The sequence below is a fragment of the Ovis canadensis genome, chromosome 15 (genome assembly GCF_042477335.2).
Source record: "Ovis canadensis isolate MfBH-ARS-UI-01 breed Bighorn chromosome 15, ARS-UI_OviCan_v2, whole genome shotgun sequence".
Taxonomy (NCBI): Eukaryota; Metazoa; Chordata; class Mammalia; order Artiodactyla; family Bovidae; genus Ovis; species Ovis canadensis.
In genome coordinates this window covers 73103802-73130554 of record NC_091259.1, presented here as the reverse complement: position 1 = coordinate 73130554, position 26753 = coordinate 73103802, and the positions used below count along the sequence as shown (strand labels likewise).

At 44.4% G+C, this 26753-nt stretch overlaps 1 protein-coding gene across 1 annotated transcript in view; it reads left to right on the top strand.

The window, feature by feature from the left end:
- The window catches only part of PAMR1 (peptidase domain containing associated with muscle regeneration 1), a 187074-nt gene that overhangs the window by 57332 nt on the left and 102989 nt on the right, over nt 1-26753 (top strand). Inside the window, exon 2 of the mRNA XM_069555118.1 lies at nt 10279-10606. The gene's annotated coding sequence lies outside the window, so the exon portion shown is untranslated. The remainder of the gene's footprint in view (nt 1-10278; nt 10607-26753) is intronic.

Here is a 26753-nt window from a genome sequence, read left to right as displayed (position 1 = left end):
TATTAGAGAAAGAAATGCCATAATCCAGATGAAAATAGCGTCTTCTGGGATGAAAGTGATCACTGGACAAGAACTGAGCACTCCCTTTACCGGTGGTGGCCTTCCCAGGTGGCCTAGTGGGAAAGAATCTGCCTGCCAACGCAGGAGATACAAGAGACATGGGTTTGAGCCCTGGTCCCTGGGTTGGGAAGATTCCCTGGAGGAGGGCATGGCAACCCACTCCAGTATTCTTGCCTGGAGAATCCCATGGACAGAGGAGCACAAAGAGTCAGACAATACTGAGCACACACACATACATGAGCACACACAAACACACCCCTCTACGTTTAGACTGGAGCCAACAGGAAGTCATTTAAAGGCTACCTGAGGGACAAATGTGGGAGCGTGAGAGTTAGGAGTTGGGGGAAAGGAAGGGACACCTCTGCATAATAGCAGAAATAGTACCTTCTTTCTGAGAGAGATTGCTTTGTACATAGAAGGTTATGGGGAAAAATAAAATATTCCTCCTGCTCCTGGTAGGATGACTGCATTGACTCTGAAATTGCTGTTTGTTTTTGGCAATGTGAGTAGCTGTGTTTGATGTCAACAGCTAAGAGCTAGATGGTAAGGAGAATTATGAGGTATATTTCTCACTTATGTTTGTAGACAAATGTCAGAAGATAGCAAAGACATTCTGGAATAATCTGTGGGCCGTAGGGTGGCAAAGGGCAGGGGTGGGTCTCACTGGAGCTCCTCCAAGCTCCCACCCACCCTAAATGAGCTCACTTTGGGGTTATTGACTGCTGGCCAATGGATGCTCCGGAACAAGGATCCTGGACCAAGACCAGTTTCTTTGGATGAGGGTAGGGTCATGCCAGGAGAAGGTGATGGCACCCCACTCCAGTACTCTTGCCTGGAAAATCCCATGGAGGGAGGAGCCTGGTGCGCTGCAGTCCATGGGGTCTTGAAGAGTCGGACACGACTGAGAGACTTCACTTTCACTTTTCACTTTCATGCACTGGAGAAGGAAATGGCAACCCACTCCAGTGTTCTTGCCTGGAGAATCCCAGGAACGAGGGAGCCTGGTGGGCTGCCGTCTATGGGGTCACACAGAGTTGGACATGACTGAAGTGACTTAGCAGCAGCAGGGTCATGCCAAAGGTTGCTGGAAAAATTTATGGGAGAGACTAGCAGGAAGTGCTTTGATAGACCCGAAGACCAGAAAGCAAGCCTGGGAATGGTGGTGTGCTCACGGGCCACGCCCTGAAAGCCTTAGAGACAGGCCATTTCAGGAAATGATTTGTTTTCTCTTGACTCCATTACATCTGATCCTTGTAGATCAGAAAAAAAATGCCCTGGCTCCCAAATCGGGCCTTAATTAAAATAATTTGTCATGGATAGATACGTCTTAACTGCTGGTTAGGGCTTATCAACCAGAGTAAGCCATTTTGCCTCTGACTTGGTTTAAACCTGTTCAAGTAAGTGAAGAATGAAGACAATTATACAAATAATTTAGTCTTCAAATATAGTTTTCCCTGAAAAATTCACCTAATTAAAGCAAAGGTTTTTTTTTTTTTTAACTTGAATTTTCTTCACATTGCTTTTGGGTTATGTTAATAAAACTCCTGTCTGTAGGAGGAAGTACTGCTGGGGGGAGGAGCAGTGGGAATGGGTGATCAAGATTCCTGTGCAGCAGGAAACATTACAATTTAACAAATACAATGACTGGCTGCATGTCTGCATTCCAGGGCACGAGCTGATTGCCTTTGCTTTTATTTTCACTATATTGATAATTAATTTCACCTTAGAAGCAGGCAATTCTTTTGTGAAGGAAATCAGCTTGATAAGCACTGGTGGACTTTTTGAATTGAGAAGGGTAACACCCCCCCCACAACTTGCCTATGGCTGAATTTGGATGGGCAGCTGAAAACTGTTCTGGAGACAAAATCATCAGAGTTAGGGTTTGGGAAGTTGATAACTGGAGCAGAGTGGAGAAGATCTCCTTGGAGAGGAAGACCCAAGGGTAGAGGAGACAGGAATCCATCCTAGAGGTATTCCCTGCCACAGAGAATGGCCAATTTTAGGGGAGAAATACCCAGTATTAACTTTTGACAATGTGTGATTGTATGTATAATATTTTCATCTACGAAAGGGAACAAAGTCAAACAATATGAAAGGGTCTAGGATAAGTCTTAAAACGTTGATTTGGGTCCAATACTTCTTAGCAGCATGGTCTTGGGCAGGTGAGTTTCTTAACCTTTCTGTGCTTTCATTTCCCTAACTACAGATGTAGGCCAGTGATGGTGCTCAATGACAGAGTTGTTGAGAAAAGAAACTGAGGTCACATCTGTGAATGGTTAAGAATATTATTTGACCTTTAATAAGCACTTTTTTTCCTCCAGTAGTCATGTATGGATGTGAGAGTTGGACTATAAAGAAAGCTGAGCGCCAAAGAATTGATGCTTTTGAACTGTGGTGTTGGAGAAGATTCTTGAGAGTCCCTTGGACTGCAAGGAGATCCAACCAGCCTATCCTAAAGGAAATCAGTCCTGGATACTCATTGGAAGGACTGATGCTGAAGCTGATTATCCAATACTTTGGCCACCTGATGTGAAAAACTGACTCATTTGAAAAGACCCTGATGCTGGGAAAGATTGAAGGCAAGAGGAGAAGAGGACGATAGAGGATGAGATGGTTGGATGGCATCACTGACTCAATGGACATGGGTTTGAGCAAACTCCGGGAGTTAGTGATGGACAGGGAGGCCTGGCGTGCTGCAGTCTATGGGGTCAGAAAGAATTGAACATGACTGAGCAACTGAACTGAACTGAACTGAACTGAGACACTTTATAAGCATCCTATTGGTACTCTCCTGATGGTCCAGTGGTTAAGAACCCACCTTAGAGTTCAGGGGACACCGTGGACACAGGTTCAGTCTCTGGTTAGGGAACTAAGATCCCACATGCTGTGGTGCTGACACAACCAGAGATGCACTATGTGTACATATATATAGCGTGTGTGTGTGCATGCACGCTCAGTCATGTCCAACTCTTTGTGACCCCATGGACAGTAGCCCACCAGACTCCTCTGTCCATGGGATTTTCCAGGCAAGAAGACTGCAGTGACTTGCCACTTCCTACTGCACGGCATCTTCCCAACCCCAGGATCAAACCTGCATCTCTTGCATCTCCTGCACTGGCAAGCAGATTCTTTACCACTAGCACCACCTGGGAAGACCGCACTTACAATTACTACATACTTCAAAGACAGGCTCTCAACTCCACGTTTTCTACCAGCTACTGCTCCATTTCTTTGATTCCTTTGCAGCAACATTTGTTCAAGCATTATTTATCTTCTGTCTCTAATTCCTTTCCCCACACTGTCTCTTGAACCAATGTTTCTCAAGTTTTCTTTTTCCATTTTTGTGTTCCTAAGGAAACTTTCTTGCCCTTTTTTTTTTTAATTGCTTTCTCCTACTAGTGACATCTGAAAAATCCCATGGACCGAGGAGCCTGGAGGGCTATAGCCCAAAGAGTTAGACACAACTTAATGGCTAAGCAGCCATGACATTTAATAGTGCAGATGTTCTATAGAGTTGTTTGTGTACTATATGGTTATCTATATTTTATACACAAAACTTTTAAACAAAAATATTTTTCATCCCCCAAGGATTCGTTTCCCCTCCCTTGAGAGAGCTGTCATCCCCACTGAAAACACGTGTCTTGAATCTACCCCAGCCTTTCTTCTCCCCCACTACGCAATAGTTCCTGTTCAAGGTCAGCTTACTGACCTCCATGTTGCTGAAGTGTGTTAGTCGCTCAGTGGTGACCAACTCTTTGCGACCCCATAGACTGTATCCCGCCAGGCTCCTCTGTCCATGGGATTCTCCAGGCAAGAATACTGGAGAGGGTTGCCATGCCCTTCTCCAGGGGATCTTCCTGACCCAGGGATCAAACCCAGGTCTTGTTGCTGGCCAAAATCTTGACCTTCTCTTCCCACTGCAGCTGAAAGAAAAATACAGAGACACAGTTTGGAGAAAGTAGAAATGTGGCTTTTATTCTCAGCCAGCAGAGAGGGGAAGCCAGTAGGCTCCTGCCTCAAGAACTGTGTCCCCTCCATGAGGAGTCTAGAGGCTTCTATAGGGCAAGGGCTTGCAGTCAGATGATGAGGAACAAAGGTGATAGGATCTTGATTGCCTCCTCTTGCAGGGTTTCAAAGACAATCATAAACGGGCATCAGTAACCCAGTAATTGAGTCTGGCAGTTCTGTGTTTCTGTGGCCTTCTTTCCCATATGTAACTACAAGGGGAAGGGTGTTGTAAGGGTAAACACCAGATGGGGGTGTATTTAGCAAAGAGTCAAAGGAAAAAAATGTGAATTGTAGCTCCTGCAGAGTTAGTGGGTAGAGAAACAAACTTAGTTACAGACATGTAGAGTTAGGAGCAGTTAAAGTAAAGCGACTAGCAATGTTCAGGCCCTGCTCACTGTTCTCTTGATCTTCTTTGTTCTCAGGAAAAGGAAAGAGAAAAACTCATTCCTCTTTTTTCCTTTTCACTGCAACAGTCTCCTGCATTGCAGACAGAATCTTTACTGTCTGAGCCACCAGGGAAGCCCCCATGTTGCTAATCTGCGGTCAATTCTCAGTCCTTACCTTACTAGACTTCCCACCAGCATTTGCCGTGGTTGATCACCCCCTCTTCCTTGATATACTTTCTTCTTCACTGGCTTTCTGGCACATCCCACTCTCTTGGTTTTTCTCCTAGTCACGGTTGCTCCTTCTCAGTTCCTTGCTGGTCTCTCTCTTCTTGCCTTCCTCTTAATACTGGAGGACCCCAGGGCTTAGTCCTTGATCCTCTTTCTCAACTATACTCACTCCTGTGTGATCTCATCAAACATCCTGGCTTTAAGTTCATGTATGTACTCATGATTCTTTACTTTGTGTCTCCACCAAACGTCTCTCCAGGACTCCAGGCTCATGTAATAACCTTACTTGGTCCCTCTACTCTGGTGTTTGATGGACCTCCCCCTACTAATATACCCAAGATTTAACTTTTGAAATTCTTTCTCCAGACTGCTCTATACAAGATCTTCTCTATTTTCCCCATACTCCACCAATCCATTAGAAAATTCTGATACCAAAATAAATCCAGAATGCTCCTTGGTATTTACCCAAATGAACTGAAATAAACCCACATCCACACAGAAATCAGCGTGGGGGTGCTTACAGCAGCTTTATTTGTAACTGCCAAAACTTGGAAGCAACCAAGATGTCCTTCAGGAGGTGAATGGATAAGTAAACTATGGTACATCCAGACAATGGAACATTATTTAGCACTAAAAATAAATGAGCTATTAAACCATAAAAAGTTATGGAGGAAGCATAAAAGGATATTACTTATGTGAGAGAAGCCCGTCTGAAAAGGCTACAGACTGTGATCCCCACTGTCCTTTGTGCTATTTTTGTGGGCTTTTCCCCTTCTTTGTCTTTTAGCCACCGCCATTCTGGACTCCTTTTTCCTATTCTAACTACCTAACACTAAGTGAGAGAACCCAATCTAAATACAGTGATTCCCACTGTACGACATTCATGGAAAGGGAAAGCTATGGAGACAGTGAAAACATCACTGCTTGCCAGGGGTTGGGGAAAGAGAGGGATGGATTGGCAGAGCACAGAGGATTTTTAGGGCCGTGTCAAGGATGACACTACAATGGCAGGTGTATGTCATTACGTATTTGTCAAAACCCATGAAATGTACAATACCCAGAGTAAACTCTAATGTAAACTATGGACTTTGGGTGATAATGACTGATGTTGAAGCTGAAACTCCAATACTTTGGCCACCTGATGTGAAGAATTGGCCACCTGATGTGAAGAACTGACTCTTTGGAAAAGACCCCGATGCTGGGAAAGATTGAAGGCAGGAGAAAAAGGGGACAACAGAGGGTGAGATGGTTGGATGGCATCACCAACTCAATGGATATGAGTTTGAGTAAACTCTGGGAGTTGGTGATGGACAGGGAGGCCTGGCATGCTGCGGTCCATGGGGTCGCAAAGTCAGACACGACTGAGCGACTGAACTGAACTGAGGCATTAGTGTGAGCTTGTGGTTATAACAAACTGTACCTATGGGGTGCAGGACATTGACAGAGAGAGAGGCTATCCATGTTGGGAAGGGGGCAGGGAATAAATGAGAATTCTCTGTGTTTTCTGTTTAATTTTGCTGTGAACCTAAAACTGTTCTAAAAAAGTCTATTAAAAAATTCAGAATCTGCTACGAGTTTGGTGAGAGCCACCATCTTAGTCCGTCTCCTGAATGACAATAATTGCCTTCCAACTGGGCTCCTGGAAGGCCTTGTCTCACTAGAGTCTGTGCTTTGCCTAGCAGCCTCAGGGTTCTTGCTAGAACACAGGTCAGAGCATGTTATTCTTTTGCTCAACACCTTCCAATGGCTGCCATCTGACTCAGAGAAAAACCCGAACTCCTGATGGTGGCTTTCTAGGCCTTACTTTCCCACCCCCTTTCTTCTCCTCTCCCTCTTGTTCACTGTGCCCCAGTCACACTGGCTTCCATGCTGTTTCTCAGACACATCAGGCTCCTGCCTCGCGGCCTCTGTACCAGCTGTTCCCCTGAAGGCCTCTTCTTCTGGTATCCTCAGGACTCCCTCCCTCACTCTGCAAGCCTCTGCTCAAATGTTGCCTTTTCAATGGGACTTTACTGTCTGCTTATTTACAGCTGTAGTGCTTCCACCCCCCCTATATTCTGAGCTCTTTTACCAGCTCTGTTTTATTCATAGCACATCATTATTTAATATACTGTATTGTTTACTTTTTAATTTGCTGTGTGGGCGAAGAATGTCACCTGCCATTTCAGTCAACAAAAGATGTGGCCATCAAGCCATCAGCCACTGTAGCCTTTCTCCCCTCCCGAGTATGTACCCTGAGGGGATTCAGGATGGAGAAAAAAAAAAAAAGGATGCTGGCCCTAGATAGCTAAGGTGCATATCAAAGGAATAATTTCATTAAGCCCAGTCTCTTGCATATTCCTCTACATGGAAAAGCAGTAAATTCATTCATTTGAGATGTCTGACTTTTTCTTTAATTAGCAGTAATCTTTTGATGTTTGACTTCCTGATTTGTTTTGTTTGCAGAAACTTCAGTATATCTTGGCTTCTTCCTTAACTCCTTGGAACAGTCCCTCTGAGCTATTTGAGAAGCTATAACCCTGGGCTTCCCTGGTGGCTCAGAGGTTAAAGCGTCTGCCTCCAATGTGGGAGACCCGGGTTCGATCCCTGGGTCGGGAAGATCCCCTAGAGAAGGAAATGGCAACCCACTCCAGTATTCTTGCCTGGAGAATCCCATGGCCTGGTAGGCTATAGTCCATGGGGTCGCAGAGAGTCAGACATGACTGAGCCACTTCACTTCACTTCAATCCTTGCTTAGGTTTTCTCAGGTGGTGCTAGTGGTAAAGAACTCACCTGCCATTGTAGGAGATGTTAAGAGATGTGAGTTCTATCCCTGGGTCAGGAAGATCCCCTGGAGGAGGGTGCAACAATCCACTCTAGTATTCTTGCCTGGAGAATCCCATGGACAGAGGAGCCTGGTGGGCTACAGTCCGTAGGGTCTCAGAGTCGGGCACGACTGAGCGGCTTAGCACTCACTCACTCATCCCTTGCTTAAGTCCTCAGTAAGTCTGCTGGTTAAAACATAATTCCCAACTTTTAGGCTGTGCGTCTGTTTTTCAGTGGACCGTTTTTTGTTTGGTCACCCACTGACAAAATAAAAGGCCCATGAAGACAGTTAAAGTCTGTCTTTCTGTTTGCTGCCGAATCCCAAGTCCCTAGAACAGTGTGCGCGTGTACGGTCAGTTGTGTCTAACTCTCTGCTGCCCCATGAACTGGCTCCTCTGTCCATGAGATTCTCCAGGCAACAATACTGGAGTGGGTTGCCATTTCCTCCTCTAGAGGATCTTCCCGACCCAGAGATCGAACCCACATCACCTGCATCTCCTGCATTGGCAGGTGGATTCTTTACCACTGGGCCACCTGGGAATCTCCTCCCTAGAACAGTGCATGGCACATATGAGGTGCTCAGTCAGAAGCTGTTGAATAAATGAGAGTCTCCCTACTGCCTCTGACTCCAGACCTTCCAGGGATGGTCTAGGCAATAGAAGCAAATAATTATATTGGGTTGACCAAAAAGTTTGTCTGGGCTTTTGCATAACATCTTATGGAAAACTTAAATGAACATTTTGGCCAGCCCAAGAAATTAAGGCAGTTCTTGTATTTTACTATGCTGTAATTCTGTTGCTTATACACTTCAGTAAAAGGCTGCTACATACAATTTTAACAGTACTTGGAAGGACCGAAGTAATGGGGTGTTCAGTGAAGAGCAGGTAGGATGGAGAGAAGACAAGAGAAAAAGGATGTCAGTCAGGGAATGAAGAGAAATAATTCCACAGAAACACCAACTCAGTAAGAATGACCAGAAGAAACATCTGGTCCCAAAGAATCCTTGGAGTCATTAGAATAATAGTGTATATTGTTATTGCCTGTTCATATACTATGCTAGTTGAGTGAAAACTGAAAGGGCCCCCATCCCACTAAGGCTGGAAGCCTTGCTGATATCTAGACAGCAGTTGTCTTGATGAAACGTTGAAGAATTGCTCTGATTCTTCATTTTATTTGGCTGATGTAAGTATAACCAGGGATATGCTCTCTAATAACTGTTCTCCAGGCTTCAATTTTCTTCTTTTTTTCCATCGCTTTTATGAGATGATCTCAGTTCTGGTGTGCTTAGTTGCTCAGTCATCTCAGACTCTTTGCAACCCCATGGACTGTAGCCCTCCAGGCTCCTCTGTCCATGGGATTTCCCAGGGAAGAATACTGGAGTGGGTTGCCATTTCCTATTCCAGGGGATCTTCCCAACCCAGGGATCAAACCCACATCTCTTGTGTCTCCTGCGCTGGCAGGTGAATTCTCAGTTCTGGTAGCTGGGACCAAAGGTGTAGGGGGAAGAAAATGGGTCATTGTGGGATTGAGTGAAATTCTGCAGGATCCAGTCCTTCTGATCCAGGGACCACCTCCACTCGTTCTGGATGCAGTGACTGAAAACTCTAGGACTCAGACTCCAAGGCAGAGCCGGCCTTCTCAGCTGATTTTACATCAGTGCAAGTATGTTTCCTTCTGGCTAAAATGCCTCAGATTGCAGGTCTGGAACATGTATTAGTGGAGTAATGTCTGGGGAGAAAAAGACGATAACACGGAAACACTGACTGCTATGGCAACAGTTGGAATAATAAACAACACTTTTTTCCCCTAGGAAAATCATAGAGTTTGGCCTTGTGGCAACTTTAGGAAGGGAAATAAGTTATACCCAAGTTAGATCTTGTGTTTGGCTAGATTTTTTCCCCCCGGGTTGAAGACATTTGCTAAGTGCTTTATTGGGCAAATGGAGGATGTTATACGTCATTCAAAACTCATATGTCTTTCTAGAAAATTTTTTAAACGAAAGAAACTCAGAATGTATGAATTGAAAAGTCAAAATTTCCCCTCCCCCTTCTCATTCTTCCTCTTTTGGGGGTAACCACTGCACTAGGGATTGTTGTAAAATTTCTCTACATATACAAGTATATTACTAACTGGTTTAGGTTTTTTGGTTTGTTTGTTAATAATTAAGTATGTGAAACTTGGTAGGGTGCAGTCAGCAATTAGTATAATTCCCCCCTCCCATTTCTTGCTTTGAACAAACTCAAATGAGTTCCCTTCTCAGCATCTCAGATGGTCTCATAGATTTCTGACAACTGGCAAGTATTCAACAGTCCAGGCCAGTATAAATTGAAACTTTATAATCTCTCATCGAATTCAGTTTCTTTCCCCACCACCCTCCCAGGATGCCTGGCCCCAGCTCAGTGCTGACCTGTTGTGGGAGGAAGAGTGGCTGTGATGTGATCCGGTCTTTGACCCTTCCTGCATCGCCACGTCCTTTGTGGCCTTTGTCTCCTGCAGTATGGGGAAGAGGGAATTAGAAAAAAAAAGAGGGGGGTCTTATTTGACTGGCACTGTTGTAACCTGTGTGGTTGATGCCCAAATGTCAGCTCTTCAGAGACCCCAGGCCCTTTACTCTATAGAGAAATCAATCTCTTTTATACCATTTAATGAGTTATAGCTCCCTAAACTTGCACCATAATAATTCATGCTTTCAAACTGTGGTGCTGGAGAAGACTCTTGAAAGTCCCTTGGGCTGCAAGGAGATCAAACCACTGAATCCTAAAGGAAATAAACCCTGAATATTCATTGGCAGGACCGATGCTGAAGCTGAAGCTCCAATACTTTGGCCACCTGATGCGAAGAGCTGGCTCATCAGAAAGACCGTGATGCTGGGAAAGATTGAAAGCAGGAGGAGAAGGGGACGACAGAGGATGAGATGATCGGATGGCATCACTAACTCGATGGACATGAGTTTGAGCAAGCTCCAGGAGGTGGTGAAGGAGAGGGAAGCCTGGCGTGCTGCAGAGCATGGGGTTCCAAAGAGTCAGACATGGCTGAACGACTGAACGACAACAATGAAAACTTGCGCCCTACCTTGTGTGCCTTCCTTCTCCGGTCATTATGAAAGTATATTTGTCCAGGTAGGATGATAGAACATGTTTTCTTTCTTTTTATTTAGCTTGATTCATGCTTTAAAAATATTTAGACATAGGATATGTGGGCCTCCCTTTGTACTCTTGGTCTGGGACCTGGAAATATTAGGGGATGTCATGGTTCAGCCCATAGGAAACTCATGCCTCATGACATGCTCAACCTTGAGAGTTCAGATGGGTTCTGCTGACGCCTTCCCTCCTCTCTCCAGCCTCACAGCGAGCCTCAGCCAGCCTCCCATCTCTTTGCCTCTTCAGGCTAGTGTCTCTCTCCCTGTCCATACCCCCAAACTCTGAGCGCTGCCTTTCAGATTCTTCCAGAACCCTTTCACCCTCTGTTTTAGGTAGCAATACCTAGTGGTGAGCTTGTGTACAGACAATGTACATTAGGCTGAAGGATGAGAGATAGCTGCTTCTCCTGGCAGACAGACGCACCTACACTCCATGAGTGGTTCTCCCGGGGAGCATCTCCCTCAGTCTGAAGGGGAAAGGAGGAAAAACACGACTTTGCTCTCTACTCCCATGGATTCCCTTCCGAAGATATTCTCTGCTGAATCTCAGCCTTTTCTTATATGACCTGGAGGTGGATGAACAGGATGCATGGGGAAGGGCACCTCCTGGACGCCCTGTGTGGATGTGTCTAGAACTTCTCTTAGAACGTGTGTGTCTTCATCACTTAAGCCTAAACCTTGGACTTTAGTGGAATACAGAGACAGTGGGAAAAGCCCTACCGGGTAATCTTTTACATTTGCACATCTACTCATTTGTTGATTATTTATTGAGCCCTAAACTTGCCTTTTTCATTTGGATGGCCATTTATACATTCTTTTAACAGCTACATAAGATTTCATGTGGTACATATGTCTGTACCATAATTTATTTAACCATTCTCATATTGACAGTTATTTAGGCAGGTTTTTATATATAGCAAGAAAAACTGCAATGAATAATCCTTTATTATATATCCTGTGCCCTTTTATAAATATTCTTAGAAGTGTGATTGCTAATCTACAGGGTCCACAGATTTTACATTTGGTAGGAAGCACATTTTGTTTAATTGGTGGAGTCAAATTATCCTTCAAAAAGCTTCAGCAATTTACACTCTTACTAAAGTATCTTTTCCTAAACCCTTGCCTACACTGAATAGTGTCACTCTAATCTAATCAGTGACAAATTCTATCTCTTTGCCCTTTTAATTTGGTTTTCCCAGATCACTAATGAAGATGAATACCTTGTATATACTTACTAGCCATTTGCAATTCTGTGAATTATGTTTGTATCTTTTGATTACTTTTTAAAATAATTTTGTAAAAGTCTTTATTGAACTTGTTACCATATTGCTTCTGCTTTATATTTTTGGTTTTTCCATCCTGAGGCATGTGGTGTCTTAGCTCCCTTAATAGGGATTGAACCCACACCCCATGCATTGGAAGGCAAAGTCTTAACCACTGGACCACCGGGGAAGTCCCTAGATGACTTTTTTAATGTTTAGAATTCTCTGTTTCAGTCATAACTGCTTGACCTTAACACATGTTGCAAATATTTTTTCTCTGTTATTCTCAAGATGCTTTAATCATAAATAGATTCTTGAGGCCAAAGGATTCTTTTTGTTGACTTGAGTTAGTACCTCCAAAAAAACAGAGTAATGAATTATATATTAGTCAACAAGTTTACTATAACAAATTATCCCCAAATCTCTGTAGCTTCATTCAATGAAAGTTTATTTTTCAGTTTTGCAACACCCCAGCATGGGTGTTCCGGATCAGCTCTTTTCCAAGTGACTCATGGATCCAGGATCCTTCTACTTTGGGCTCTGCTCTAAATTCTTGACGTCTTCTCCATTTCAGCTGGCAGATGGAGAAGGAAAGAGGAGAGAATTTCACTGGATGTTTTATAGGCCAGGCCTAGAAGTGCCTGGCCTATGCATCACTTTCTCCCTTATTCCTTTGGCCAGGGCATAATCATATTATGAAGAAGACTAGGAATGAGGTCTGGGTCTGAGCCTGCATAAGCCTCTGCTGCAGTAAATGGTGCAGACGAACATCTCAGCAAATACATTTCTACACAACTCATTGTGTTACTAAAGGAAGTCTAGTGACTCTTGAAAGGAGAGCATAGGGTGATCCTTACCAAACAGGTTTCAACACATAGAGTGCTGTCTGAATGTCAAGCATCATGAGTCCAATGACATCTTACCTCTCTTCCTTATGAAACACAATTTGAAGTCTTCTTCAAAGGGGATATGGAGTCTTCTGAATTCTTTTATAAGAGGAAAAAGAATTCTCTCTCTCTCAATCCTAAAACATTTCTGGAGATTTCCTTGCCCTTCTCAGACTCAGAGGCTTTGAGCTGGGGGATTGGTGCAAGGGCTGGGAAAAGGCATCTCCAGTGGGGGAAGGGGGGCAGTTGGCTGAGAGCTCACAAGGCAAGCTAGAGCTGGGGTGGAATTGAAATAAATAAGTTTCCGGGTTGGGGAAATCATTGTGAGGGTTGCTGAGTGGTGAGCTTTGGGAATGTAACTTTTGTAAGGGGTGACCTTAATGACAGATTAGAGCAGGGGGAGGGGAAGGCAAGAACAGTCTGGAGCATGGATTTCTGATCCAGGTTTCAAATGGGAAGGAGAGGGGCAAATGCTAAGACTGGTGATGGAAGCAGCATTCAGAATTGTTCCCCAACAGTGACAGCAGGAATTCCAGGCAAAACGTTTAATCATCTTCAGCAGCCTTGACCAAGATAGCCCTTGCACACCTTGGCTGTTGTGATATTCTCTAAACCCAAGCCTTTATGTCATTAGGAAGCAGTGCCTCACCACCTGGACCACCTTCAGGGCTTATCTTGGGGTGCTGTTTGGTGCTCTGGCTCTGAAGATACTTGGCTAGTTGGAGAAGCGCTATGTGGACATTCAGCACCAGGATGAGAGTGAATGCCCTCCGGCCTCATGACCAGTGATCCCATTCCATTAGATGTGCTGTTGAGGCCAGCAAGAGTCACAGCCTGTTTTTTTTAAAATAAGCGGTAATTAGTTCCAGAACCAATCAAAAGAAGACAGCAACGTCTCCCCAGACTTCTCAGGTTCCAGTAATGTTCCTGACCTTGGGCAAGTTGTCTTCTCTCCCTGGGACTGTTTTACCATCTGAAAAAAATGGGGCAGAGTCTGTGGGGGTGATTTCTCTTCCAGCTCTGACTTTCTTAGAAGCTAAATACAAGAAGTAAATACCAGAGTTTTCAGGAAAAGAGGGGTTCTGTCCCAAAGTGATCAGCATGGTCTTCCCACTGGTGAGTTCATATATAACCCAGTAGTCTTTTTGATGCCCTAGACTGCTCAAGGGCTTTAAAGTCTTCCTCATCACTCACACTGCAAGACAAAGCTGTCCCAGGGGGATGCTTTGTGCTCTGTTCATGAGGCCTCACTGCCTGGTACCCCTCCACCCCCCAATCCTACCACATCACTCATTTCTTTCTTGTGGCCTCTCCCTGTCTGAGTCATCCTTTCAAATAAACCCATGTTGATGGTGCCCTGGCTTTAAATTTTGGCTTCCTATCACGAGGTCTCCCATTCTCTCTGAAACAATATACTGGAATCCCAGGTGTCCCCATGGAGAGAGAAATTGGATAGTTGTTGTGTATCACAGCACTTGTCCTGATTTTTCTGTTTGACCAAACTTCAGAGGGTGGCAGATGATGGTCAAATAAAGTTTAGCTCTGAGAGGCCAAGAATCAGCTCTGTGAGAAGGTGATGTGAGTTAATGGCCTTTCCATTGGCTAGGGATTTAGTAGAAGTAGAACATGTACATTGTGGGTCCTGAGGCTACCTTGGAGAATTCATTTACCACATATTTTGCTAAGATGAGAGGAGCTTGACAATCAGATATACATGGGTAGCAGCCAACAGGATCTTGGAACCAGACAGGAAGAGATCCTAGCTGATGTTCCGGTCCAGCCTTGATCTACTATTCTTTGAAGTTGGTTTTTAAATTTATTGATTTATTATTTTTTGGCCCTGCTGTGCACAGTATGTGGAATCTTAGTTCCCTGACCAGGGATTGAACCCATGCTCCCTGCAGTGGAAGTGTGGTATCTTAACCACAGGACCACAGGGAAGTCTCAAAAATAATCAGTATTTTCAGGTCTAGGATATTCCTATAATTACCAAAAAAAAAAAAAAAAAATTCAAGATGCGCTATTTGGGGCCTTATATGGGGCTGGGAGTAATCAGGATGATTGACAGAACCGTGAGCCTATTTTTCCTTATTCCACCCAGCCCCTTCTATGTCAACAACCAGGAAAGGACACTTTTGTGGAGGGAAGTGTGGTATTGGTTAATTAATTTCTGTAGCATGGCTGGCGTATGCTGATACCACTCTCTGCTCTGACCAGACCTTGATTTCCTCCACTTCATAGGGGCACATCTGGAAAAGAAAAATGAATCTACCAACCCAGAGAGACAATTGTGGGAGAGAAGCTCCCATGTGGCTAGACAGAATTTTCTAGAAGAACTTTCTCATCTAGGAAACCTATCCTGGGCTATGGCTGGGTGAAGCACAAGCTGGAATCAAGATTACCAGGAGAAATATCAATAACCTCAGATATGCTGATGGGCTCCAAAATCACTGCAGATGGTGACTGTAGCCATGAAATTAAAAGATGCTTACTCTTTGGAAGAAAAGTTATGACCAACCTAGACAGCATATTAAAAGGCAGAGACATTACTTTGCCAACAAATGTCCATCTAGTCAAGTCTATGGTTTTTCCAGTGGTCATGTATGGATGTGAAAGTTGAACTATAAAGAAAGCTGAGCGCTGAAGTATTGATGCTTTTGAACTGTGGTGTTGGAGAAGACTCTTGAGAGTCCCTTGGACTGCAAGGAGATCAAACCAGTCCATCCTAGAGGAAATCAGTCCTGAATATTCATTGGAAGGACTGATGCTGATGCTGAAACTCCAATACTTTGGCCACCTTGTGTGAAAAGTTGACTTGCTTGAAAAGACCCTGATGCTGGGAGGGATTGGGGGCAGGAAGAGAAGGGGACAACAGAGGATGAGATGGCTGGATGGCATCACCAACTCAAGGGACATGAGTTTGAATGAACTCCAGGAGTTGGTGACGGACAGGGAAGCCTGGCAGTGCTGCAGTCCATGGGGTCACAAAGAGTCAGACACGACTGAGCCACTGAACTGAACTGATCTGAACCCTGGGCTATGGCCTTGATGAGAGCAGGGTCCATGTCTTAGCATCATTTCTGGTGCACCCTGGGTGGCAGCATAGGGAATGAACAGGTGAATCTGGGGCTGCCTCCCCAGTGTCCATGATGAATGCTCCTGGGACTGAGATGCTCGCTTTGTAAGTAAAGCCCTACAGTGCTTGCCCCACAATTCAGCACATACTGTCCTATTCTGTTGTTTTCTAAATCTTACCCCATTCCTTACTATTTGCATTGAACATGGTGTTTGAAATCTAGCCTGATTCCTAGATGTAGATTATGGTTTCTAACTGCTGTGTAATATTTCATTACATATTTATACCAAACTCTCTAGAGATGGATATCTAGGTTGCCTCCGGCGACTAATCAACTCCCAGCACCTCCAGGCTCACAGTATGTCCTCTGTGTTCAGTATGTTCAGTACTTGTCTTCTTCCAAAACGCCATCTGACTTTAGTTGTTAAGTGTTTACTTGAATGGTTTCAATCAGAGTCATTGCTTTCTTAACTAGTGTGTAAATTTCTTTCGAGCAGATAATCACAGTCTCTACCTGTTAGGTGCTTTTGGGTATAGATGAAATTATGTGTTATGAAGTGCTTAGCACATTATCTGGCAAGCAGAAAATTCTCAGTAGATGGTATAATCCCTCCAGAGCCTAGAACACATTAGGACTTTAATAAGTACCAATTACAATAATGAATGTTTAATCACCTCTGGTGATCTGGGGTCTCCTTCTTCATAAAGCTTGGTCCCAGAACACTTAAAACATGAGGTGTTCAGGAGGCAGTAATTACGAGTGTCACCATTAATCCTCCCAAATTATTCCCCTTTTACAGATGATAAAACTGAAACTCAGAGAGGTTTAGCGTCTTGCTTATGATCATTCAGCATCGTTCATGGCAGAACTGGGGCTGAAACCCTGGTCTAACTCCAAAGATTTTGCTTTTAACCACTCTGCTATATCACCACCCCTGGGCAAGCACGCTTAGATTATTACTATTTCAGCAACCGTAGCTTTTATTTTCTCTGTGTGTGGATAACAAAGAATTTAAAATTCAGTTAATGCTTACTGAGACCTCACATGTGCCAGGCCCTGCCAGGACCATGTTTAAAGGACATTTGTTTAAATTACTGAAAGATGCTCCCTGGGTGGATACAGCAGTGGGCGCATGGCTTGGTGAGTAGAAGCCAGGCTGGATTCTGCCCTCTGCTTGTTCCCTACCCTGGCGCCTGTGTGCAGTACACAAACTGCCCAAGTGTGTGTCATACCCCTGGGAATATGGCACGTATTTCCTCAAAGCCATGTCATTAAATCTTCTCCACAACAGTCCTATGGGGCAAACACATTTCCGCTGGACAGTTGAAGAGACCAAGGTTCAGAGCTGCAACATTTCGAGGCGGCATGATCTTAAGGTATACAGATCCAGGGTTCAAATGGGAGTCCTTTGGCATCAGATCCACAGACTGGCAAGCATAAAGCAGTGTGATGGAGTTCCTTCCATGTAGGGAAGCAAAAGAGATTCAGGAATCACTGGGCAGAATCTGCCAAGTTTGACAACTACTGCTGAGCCGATCCTCATGCTTTGATGTAGCTGCCTCCCCAGTGAGTGATGGATGTGGTCCCCCATTGGAACTCCAGAGGAGACGAAGTTCCAGACAGGCTGAAACCGTCTGGGGAGAGATCACCAGTGAGCATAGCACTGCGGAATGTGAATGCTTGAAGGCTGTTATGAGCTCCTGGAATAGGCTTCAGGTTTCAGGGCCTGTACGGATTCTACTGCACAAGGGATTAGGAAATATATTTACCTGTAGATACAGAGTAGCACATGTTCAACCGAGGACCAAGAGATCTAGCCAGTGGCTCAGCGGAGCGGGACAGGCTTCTGGGTAGTGAGGTTACGATGAGGACCCCAGAGAAAGTCACACTGGGCTTGCCCTCTGGCATTTATGAGCCAACCTCTCAGAGCCTTGGTGTTCTCATCTCCTCCCTTATTCTTCTATGATTTTTTCTAGTCCTTTGGAGACTGAGCTTATGATCTCCCTGAAGATACACCTATCTCCCAAGGTCAGATCAGGACCTCTGATTTTTGAATGTTTTATGAAATTATTATCTAAGAATGAAGTCTACCCTTCCATGTTCATGATAGCATTAATCACGATAGCCAGGATATGGAAGCAACTTCAGGACCTGTTGACTGCTGAATGGAAAAAGAGAATGTAAGATATATAAAAATAAGTAAGTAAAGGGTATAAAAAGTGAAATGAAAGTGAAAGTTGCTTAGTTGTGCCTGACTGTTTGTGACCCCATGGACTATTCAGTGCATGGAATTCTCCAGGCCAGAATACTGGAATGTGTAGCTGTTCACTTCTCCAGGGGATCTTCTGAATCAAGGGATCAAACCCAGGTCTCCCGCATTGCAGGCAGATTCTTTTTTTCACCAGCTGAGCCCCCAGGGAAGCCCAAGAATGCTGGAGTGGGTAGCCTGTCCCTTCTCCAGGGGATCTTCCCAAACCCAGGGATTGAACCAGGGTCTCCTGCATTGCAGGCAGATTCTTTACCAGCTGAGCTACCAGAAAAGCCAAATAAAGTGTATATAAATATGATATTCGTATATATATTCAGTTCAGTTCAGTTCAGTCGCTCAGTCATGTCCGACTCTTTGTGACCCCATGAATCACAGCATGCCAGGCCTCCCTGTCCATCACCAACTCCCAGAGTCCACCCAAACCCATGTCCATTGAGTCGGTGATGCCATCCAACCATCTCATCCTCTGTCGTCCCCTTCTCCTCCTGCCCTCAATCTTTCCCAGCATCAGGGTCTTTTCAAATGAGTCAGCTCTTTGCATCAGGTGACCAAAGCTTCAACATCAGTCCTTCCAATGAATATATATATAACATATATATCTGAATGTTTACTATTCAGCCTTTAGAAGAGGAAATTTTGTCATTTGAAACAGCATAAATGAATCTAAAGGGCATTAAGCTAAGTGAAGTCAGACAAGGAAAGACAAATAACTCACAGTATCACTGATATGCGGAATCTTTTAAAAAAAAAATTGCCAAACTTTAGAGTAGAGAAGGGCTGGGGGGTGGGAGAAATAGGGAGGGGTTGGTTAAAGGGTACAACTTTCAGCTATAAGATGAATAAAGTCTGAGGATCTAATTATAAGACAGTGACTAGAGGTGATAACACCACTGCATGATTGAAATGTGCTTAGATATTCTCTCTCACACACACAAATGATAAATATGTGAGGTGCTGGGTGTACTGATGAACTCTAGCATGGGAATCCTTTGACAATGTGTGTGTATATCAAATCATCAGGTGGCGCACTTTATATATCTTCCAATTTTGTCCGTTACATGGGCCTCCCTGGTGGCTCAGTGGTAAAGACTCTACCTGCTAATACTGGAGACCAGAATTTGATCCTTGGGTCTGGAAGATCCTCTGGAGAAGGAAATGGCAATCCACTCCTGTATTCTTGCCTGGGAAATCCCGTGGACAGAGGAGCCTGGTGGGCTATAGTCCATGGGGTCACAAAGAGTCAGACACGACTGAGCAGCTGAGCACACGTGCCCATCTAGGTAAAGCTGCGGGGAGTTCAGTGGTGGGCCAGGGGAGAATGTTTCTCTAAAGCATCCAGGATTTTTCTGCCAGTGAAGGAGATGTGTGTTTGGATGGGCTGTTCTCAAGATACTCCGCAGGTATTCCTTCCCTCTGAAACTGGGGACTCCCCCATCACACACACACGCACGCGCACGCACACACACACACACACACACTGTTTGGGGTGCTGGAAATGTCATAATAATTCCTACTTCAGGGGAGTTTATTTACATTTAAAGGGAGACAGACTGACAAGTTTTTATAATCCTAATAAGAGCTAAAATAGGCACGAGAACACTGGAGGAATCAGAGAAGACTTCCTGGAGGAAGTAGTATCTAAGCTGAGTCCCAAAGGATGAGTAAAAGGTTGAATGGGAAGCAAGTTCCAGGAGCACGGCACAGTCTGTGCAAAGATCCAGAGCAAAACCAGCAAAGCCAGGTGGTTCGAGGAACAGAAAGACTGGGAAACAAAAGACCCCACACGGTTGGCTTGTCTGTTTTGCTACATTCAGGCTTTTGGCCTTTTCTGTGGGGCACCAGGAGGGCAGGAAGGAATTTGAACAAGGATTAACATGCACTGAAGTTGAGAAAGATTGCTTTGGCCTGATGCAGAGGCAGGGAGGGTGGGACAGAGACTGCATGAGGGGAGATTTGTTAGAAGGCTATTCAGATGTGGGATTATTTAAGGAAACCTAAAAGCCCAAGTCTAACTGTGCCCATTAGAAGAAAAGCCTTTCTCCTTCCACCCCAGAGGAGCTGCCTTTGGAACCTTTGGAATCTCTAGGATCTTGGAGGCCAGTGAGAGCCTCAGTCCTCCAGGCTCCCCCTGTATAGCAAGAGTGCTCCAAAGTGCCCCATTCCTTCCCCTTCCAAGAATCTTTCCTCCCAGCATTCCTGCAGCCTCCAGACTGATCATGTGTATTTCTTCCTATGCCCTTCCGTTTCACCTCTGACTCTCCTCTGATCTTCTCTTGACCTCCCTGGGGCAGACACAGAGATAAATCTGTTGGATTCTTCGCAGGAGAGTTAGTCTCTTTCCCAGCTCTGGCCTGACACATTCCCTAGCTCAGCAGGGCAGAAGCAGCCCCTTCACTCTGGTCTGGGACCGGGCAGAGGGGCAGGGAAGGAGCTCGGATTGCCAGAAGGTCTTTCTGTGATTCCAAGACAGAAAGAGGAACAGATTCTGGTCCCTTCCATCAGTAGCATAGTGCCCTGTCTCATGGTTCTCAACACAGACTGCAGACTAGAATTGCCTTCTGGGGGACTTAAAAAAAAAATACTGCCTGGTTCCTCAGAGATTCTGATTTAATTGTCATGGGATAAATCCAGGCATCTGTAGTTTTAAAAGCTGCCGGGCTAATTCTAACGTGGAGGCAGGATGGCGAATCACAGCTCTCTTAGCATCCTATTTCAGAGATAAGCTGACACTTAGGTAGAGTGTCAGCTCTGGCTACTTTTTTCTTTGCTGGGCTTACCCTGGGCAAATCATAGCCTCTTTGAGATTCATCTATTCCCTCCTCTGTACAGAGGGGTTAATAGCACCTACCTCTTAAGAGAGCTGTGAACCTGCCAAGTCAATCATTTGCATTGCCTGTAACGTAGTCAGTGCCTGGCTGTAGCACTGATGGGTTATTTCTCTTTTTATGATGTCTTCAAGTTAGGTGCTGCCCTGTCCTTTTTCTTTTATTTTGTGCCCAGGGATTTTAGTGTGAGTTGGATGACCAGATTTCTAACATTCAACTGTGAGAGCAGATGTACTAAATGAAGGAGAAAGGTGTAAGGTTAACATTTTTGCAAAATGATTGCATAAAGTAAGTTTGTCTCCAGGGTGCCCACCCCTAGTTCTTCTCCCTGGTCCCTAAGGCTTTTTGGACAGGATTTGAGGCCCCTGGAGGCCTCAGTCCCAAGCACCATCCCCAAAGAGGATGGAGAGAGGATTGTTCTGTAAAATTTTCCTTTCATAAGTGGTTTCACCGCCATTACAAAGTAAGACTTTCCATAGCTTTCCTGCCAAAGTATGTTCTGTTGGTCTCTAGATGTAGCCTGTGTGGTCTTTTCCTATGGTTAGACTCTCAGAGACGCCACCCATTCTATCTTCCTTTTGCTGTGATGAAGGGGGCTAATGCTACATAGCGTGGCTGGGGCAAGAGTGAGTCCTCCCAGGCACAGTTCAGCAAAGAACCCTGTCGCCTTGCTGCCATTGCCTCAGCCGTGCTTTGCTGAGCACAGCAGAAATGTCAGTGGAAGAGAGAAGGTTCAGTGCAAACGCATCACCGCTCCAGGAAAAATCGTCCACAACAGGTTCTTCGTAATAAGAAGAAATATGTCTCTCTCAAAAGATTTGAGACTCAGAGATTGGCAGTGGTGCTCTGGAACAGCTGAAACTGGGTTCCAAAAAGATGCTCAGAGATCTAAGTGACAGCTGCTGGGAGGAGCCCACGCCTTCCCAGTGGTTGTGATAGAATTGTAACTCAAAGGGTGTTGCCTTGCCTTTCCAGAGAGACTGGCTCTCCATTAAGATGGAAAACAAACAGTGCTTTCAAATCTGAGCCCTAAATGGATTAATCTAAAAAGTCTAACAGCAGTTCAGTTTCTGAAAGTCAAGCTATTTTAAGAAGCAGTATATTATCCCAAAGAATTTTTCAATGCAATGACAGCACCTGGATGTCCTAGACACTGACTCACTTCATAATTCAATAAGAATTTGCTGTCCCAATGAGCATCTGTTTCTTCTGCTTTACCACAAAATACATCATAGGGGCAGATCTTCCGAACTGCAGACACTGACTCGTGATGAAACTACTTCTCATACAGGCACTTCTGCATAGCGTGATCCAGGGTGAGTAGCTGCCCAGATTTAATTGTGTGTCCTGTAAACTGTATGACCAATTCACTCTACATAGAAACTTTATTGCAAAATTAAAAACTGGATTAATACCAAGCTATTAATTCCCATAGCTTGGTATTAATTAATGGTTTTTCCTGTGGTCATGTATGGATGTGAGAGTTGGACTGTGAAGAAAGATGGGTGCCAAAGAATTGATGCTTTTGAACTGTGGTGTTGGAGAAGACTCTTGAGAGTCCATTGGACTGCAAGGAGATCCAACCAGTCCATTCTGAAGGAGATCAACCCTGGGATTTCTTTGGAAGGAATGATGCTAAAACTGAAACTCCAGTACTTTGGCCACCTCATGCAAAGAGTTGACTTATTGGAAAAGACTCTGATGCTGGGAGGGATTGGGGGCAGGAGGAGAAGGGGATGACAGAGGATGAGATGGCTGGATGGCATCACTGGCTCAATGGACGTGAGTCTGAGTGAACTCCGGGAGATGGTGATGGACAGGGAGGCCTGGCGTGCTGCGATTCATGGTGTCGCAGAGTCGGACACGACTGAGCAACTGAACTGAACTGAACTGAACTGATAGAAAATTAATGTTGATTCAATAATATTTATTTATATATGCATATTATGACCTCAACATTAATTTTTATTGTTTTCATAAAACTTATTTTAACAATGCTTAATCACTTCTGCTGAGTCAACCTCGCAGTACAACTAATGAGGTAAAATATGTCAAGTCCTTAGCTATGCCTGACGTTAAAATAAGCTGTCAAGAAATGATGGTTCTCATTTTATCAAGGGAAGATTTCAATTTTTTCAAAAGATAAAGACATTTTGGAAATGACTGGGCTGATCATTTAGAGATCTCAGTATCCATGAAGTTCAGGTCTAGATATTCACTGATACTATCATTTTGATTGGTTTGCCCTTTCTTGAATGACGAATAGTATTAACAGCAACTGCTGCAGGTATTGGCTTCCCAAGCGGCACTAGTAGTCAAGAATCGGCCTGCCAGTGCAGGAGATGAAAGAGATGCAGTTTTGATCCCTGGTTCGGGAATATTTCCTCGAGTAGGAAGTGGCAACCTGCTCCAGTATTCTTGCCTGGAGAATCACATGGACAGAGGAGCCTGGCAGGTTCCAGTCCATGGAGCCACAAAGAGTCAGACACGACTGAGTGACTGAGCACGTCGACAACAACTGCAACTATTATTCTAAATAATAGACTGAAAGTAGTCATGATGGCCATAATTGTAGTTGGCATCATTTATTCCTGCTTCCTCAGTGTCCTAGCCCCCTAATATTGAAAATATCTAGATTATCCTTTAGATAAATATCCCTCCCAATTGGCTTTGGTCTTGGTTCAGATGTCAAATTGTACACCCTCTTTTGGAAGGTGACCCAAAGATAGTGGGACTGATTCATCCTTACAGCAACACCTTGAAGATACCATGCAATGATACCTGTGACTTAACTGGAAACTCTCCTGTCTCCTGCTTCCATCTAAAGCTTGGCCATTCAGCCTTATCCTTTGATTTTTGTCAGCTGTCTGTCTCAGAGCTATTCAATATATTTTCTTTTTTCATAAGTTAGCAAAGTGATTTGCTTTGCTTGGTAATCAAAAATCCCTAAATAATAAGAATTTTCCGGGCAAGAGTACTTGTGGATTGCCACAAGTGGGTTTCCATTTCCTTCTCCAGGGGACCTTCCTGACCCAGGGATCGAACCCAGGTCTCCCACATTGCAGGCAGACGCTTTACCCTCTGAGCCACCAGGGAAGCCCTGATAATAAGATAATACTAGTAATAGAAGCTCTGATCGTCATCATTAATTTTTTCAGAGTCATAGTAGTAATAGCTACTGTTTACCTGCTATGCATTATGTTCTGGGCACTATTTAAAGAATTGTCTTACTGCACCCTCATCAATTCTGTGAGGGAGGGAATATACACTGTTCTCATCCCCATTTGCAGATGAGAAAACTATAGGTCAGAAAGATCAAGTAATTTGCCCTTAACCAGCAAGCCTATAGCCAATGCAGCATCTTCAACTATGGCACTGACAACCTCAACCACTATGCTCCTTTCCTATTACATGACTCGGACGGGATGTGTCTGGCAATGTGCTAATCACTTTGTATCAATTAACTCTTAGTTTTCACAATCCTGTCTCAGTATGGGTTCTGCTTGCAGCTGTACAAATGAAGAAACAGGGGCTCAGATGAGTTCAATGCTTCATTCAAGGTCACTCAGCTCCTAATATTCCAGGGCAAAACCATCCATCAAGGAAGGTCCGAGCCTGTTGGCACAGGGATGAGGAGAAGCAAGCAGAAGGTCTGTCCAGACTTAACCTCACTCACTGTTAACAGAACAAAAGAACCTTTAAAAGATGTCGAGAACCAGGCTGCATTTGGAGGATTCCCAGGAGGCTTCAGCAAAAAGGGAAAACGTCCTTGTACTTAGATAACTTTGAAATTCTCATTTCTAGACCAGGTTTTTTTATTCCTTCTTTGAAATTCCAGGCCTGATTAGGTCATGCTCTGGACTTGAGTCGGCCAAGGGCCATGGTTTAAATCACTGTGATCCTGATGACCCTACATGAACATCTTAAAAGGATAAATCTATTTATTTTACTGAGATAATGGAAAATAAAGCAATCCCTGCCCTTTCCAGGAGACCTTGCTTGCCAAGTTGATTTTCATAACATACTTTTACAGTTGATTTATCTTTTCTGAAAAATGATATTTAAAAACCAAAAAAAAAAAAAGAAGAAGAAGAAGCCCTCAGTGGTGCTTGTGCCAAAACCAGTGGTGAAAGCCAAGAACACATCATGGTCCCTATTACCAGAAATGGCAGGTTGATGTGTTTCCACACATAGGAACAAAGGCCACCAAATTCCACTGAGCCTGGAGAAACTTGAGTGGCTGTATTTTCAGGGCTGTGTCAGAAAATGAATGATGTAGAAGGCACTCATGTGGTTGCTGTTTAGCCTCCACCACAACCACCAAATCCCAAAGTCCCACCAGCATTTATGGCCATCACCCCCAAACTTCTAGGTCTATGGGTTGGAAATCTGAAATTTGTGCCCAGAAGGTGTGTGCGTGCTAACTTGCTCCAATCGTGTCCAACTCTGTGACCCTATGGTCTGTAGCCTACCAGGTTCCTCTGTACATGAGATCCTCCAGCAAGAATACTGGATCCTCCTCCAGGGGATCTTCCTGACCCAGGGACTGAACGCGTGTCTCTTACGTCTCCTGTATTGGGAGGCAGGTTCTTTATCACTAGCGCCACCTGGGAAGCCTGTGCCCAGGAGGTAGATAGGGCCTTTTTGAGAGCAGTATCTGTCTGGGATGACTTTCTAGAGGATGCTGATGGGAGTGGTGTAGAAATCTAATCAAGCTGGTGACAGAAGAACAAAAAATTTCTCCTTTCCTTCTGTAGCAGTTATTTCTAAACCATACCAACTTTTTCATAATGTTCAGAAGAATGGAAGGATGATATTGTCATTGGACTACACAAAGGCGCCCCTGCCAGCAGATGGGGGTCATTGAACACCATCTTGGAAACTGGGTACCACTGAAGACTGGCTGCTATGTAAGCCTTAAGGACAAAAGTCCTTAACATGGTCCACAGGGACCAGCTTGCCTCCCCAACTTCCACTGCTTTTTGCTCTCTGGGCTCCTTCTTACACTGGTCTTTTTTCAGTTCCTCGCATGTACCACGTCTGCCTTCTCTCCCCGTCTGCCTTTGCACGTTGTTGCTCCCTCCCCTGGAATGCCAGTGTATCCCTTTGCTTCATCACGTCCTCTTCATCCTTTTAAGCTCAGCTCCAACAACACCTCCCCCAGGAAGGCTTCCCAAATCCCCTAGACAAGGTCTGGTCTTCTGGTCCCATGTACTTTATTGGTAATAATTGAGCTGTCAATTAATTCATCCATCGTTCATTAATACTTACAGGAGTTTAGGGTCTGACTTGTGCTCTCTGGGAGCTCATTTCACAAAGTCAGACCCAGATTCCAGGTTTCTTCACACAGAAGCCTGGGTTCATACTCTTCATAACTGCTTTGTAATCCCTATTCCTAGGGGGAGAAAAATGGCTGTTATTGTACCTTGTCCTTATACAAGGCTCTTTTCATTAGTTAAAAATAGAATCATGCTGATTTTCCAGACTGAGCATCTAGCCTATATTTTTGCTTCCAGGCCCCCTGCATGAACCACAAGAAAGCACTTTCATTAGAGTTCGTTATTTTCTTCCCTTACCCATTTGATTCTTATTTGCCAGCAAGCACAGAGTTTTAAAAGTTACCAGCAACGCTGTTTGTCACATGTTTTGTTTGGAGATCAAACCCTGCTGCTGGAATCCACTGAGGGGAAGAGTTAGAAAAGAGAATTGTCTACTTTTCCCAGGCATTGAGGTTTGGCATACTGGATGGGCTACTTGGGGCAGAACTCTTGGTCCCCTGCTCTTTATTTCACTCACACACGTGCGTA